Below are 1966 nucleotides of genomic sequence, written 5' to 3' on the forward strand. Positions count from 1 at the left end.
AAATGGATCTTTATTCTATTTTTAAAATTTCACATAGTGTTTTTATCTTGCCAATGTTTGTTTTCTGTTTGATATTTTTGTGGTTTCCGCTTTTCTCTTCATTCTCTTGGTGTGAACAATGGTTTTTTAAAAAAAGAACTCCAGGGTTGGTTTGTTCTTGTATGTGCCTCTTTCTCTTTCTCTAATCAGATCTTTCCTGAGTTAGACCTTTACCTGAAAGCCTGAGCATGTTTTGTGTCAATCCACAGCATTTTCTTTTTTTTTATTTTGTCATTCAAATATTTATTGAATAAATAAGTCCTATTGCACAACTCTGTATATTTACCAGGTACCTGGTTTGGCCCAAGTTTATGCACTGGACATGTGGACATCACTAAGACTGAAATGCGGTTTCTCCTCTGAGGAGTCCCTGATGGAGTTTAGGAAGGGAAGGTGAAGATTACACACTCACACTTACCTGGCAGGGGAGATACCATGATCATGAAGGTGGTTTTCCCAGGGTGAGGCTCATCCATTGCACTCCGGCTGTGCTGACCCCTGTGATTTCCCCAAATGCGGGAAACTCAACTGCATAATTTGTGGTAGTGGGGGACTGCGTTCGCGCTATCCCCTGGTTTTGCCAAAAAATAAATAAATAAATAAAAAAAGATTACACACTCACACAAATTGCCATCAAGTGAATAAGAAATGAAATTAGCTAATATTTGTTGAGAATTACGTGGAAGATACTGCAATACACACTTAATACACAATATTTTATTTCATTCAGTTTGGTCATCCTTAAGAGATACTATCTCTATTTGTAAAACTTACATTTAAAAACTATTAGTTAAACCAAACATTTAAAAACTTGCGGCCATTTATAGTTCATACATTACCAAGAGTTCCTTTTGAATATGCATTTTTCTAATGGGGAATTCATATTTCAAAAATTTTTTTGATGTTTTATCCCATACAAATTTCAAATATACACAAAATAGAGATAATATAACACATACCTTCCTATTCACCAACTTTATCAGTCATCAATGTATGGTCGGTTTCAAGTCATTGATAACTCTGTCCATTTCCCCCAGCTGGATTTTTATTTTTTAGTTATTTTAATTTTCCAATTAATATGAGGATACATAAAATTAGGGTACTTGTTTGCATCTGTAAGGTATAATCTAAGATGCAGTGTTTTATGAATGGATGAAGAATTTGCTAACTACGTTAGAACTTCCAAACGACAAAGAAAAGTACTTATATGGGGGCACTATGTCCTCAGTAGGTGATGTGATCACTGACCTCTCCTGACATATACACTTTTTATCAACCCTCTGATACTCAGACAGACAGACAGATAGAGACACACATAGACACCCCCCCCCACACACACACACCTTTCTGCCAAGGAGTAAACATTTGTGTTCCTGGATTCTTTATACAAAACATCAATTATTTTCTTTGTCTGTTCCATATGCAATGGCACTTCTCAACTGTTCTCAAGGTAACATTTGTTTCTGGTCTAAAGTGTGTCTTCATATTTGCATGGCTTGGCCCTAGTCTTCCTAATTATAATCCTGTCCAGTTCTTCCTGAATCATTTTAAAGACTCAAGTGACAGCCATGGAAATGATTTCTATTGTTGTGAATTTCTTCCTTTTTACCTATTTGTATTTTTATGTCTGTGAAACAAGAAATCTAGGGCACCTGTGAATAGGCCACATTGGACCACAATTCTCATCATTTTCTTTTCTTTTTTATAAGTGAATAAATGTTTTAGTGAAAATAATTTCCTGATCTCTTTATATTATGATACTTTAGTGATTGTTTTTGTTCTATGTTTATAATTTCACATCATTTCTTTTTCTAAATCTGGTGGTCTTTCTGCCTTGATTGTTAGTGTGACATTGCTGTGATTTCATTAAGTACTCTAAGATAATAGAAAGCCCGTAGAGTTCTTTGAATTTTACCAAGAACAAAAC

At 34.7% G+C, this 1966-nt stretch overlaps 1 non-coding gene across 1 annotated transcript; it reads left to right on the forward strand.

The window, feature by feature from the left end:
- Positions 1-449: 449 nt before the first annotated feature.
- Positions 450-613, forward strand: LOC111725221. The gene has a single exon (XR_002773340.1). It is a non-coding gene; the product is annotated as a U1 spliceosomal RNA (small nuclear RNA).
- The last annotated feature ends 1353 nt before the right edge of the window (positions 614-1966 follow it).

This window comes from Otolemur garnettii, unplaced genomic scaffold (assembly GCF_000181295.1).
Source record: "Otolemur garnettii isolate 467f Iridium unplaced genomic scaffold, OtoGar3 scaffold00033, whole genome shotgun sequence".
Lineage (NCBI taxonomy): Eukaryota > Metazoa > Chordata > Mammalia > Primates > Galagidae > Otolemur > Otolemur garnettii.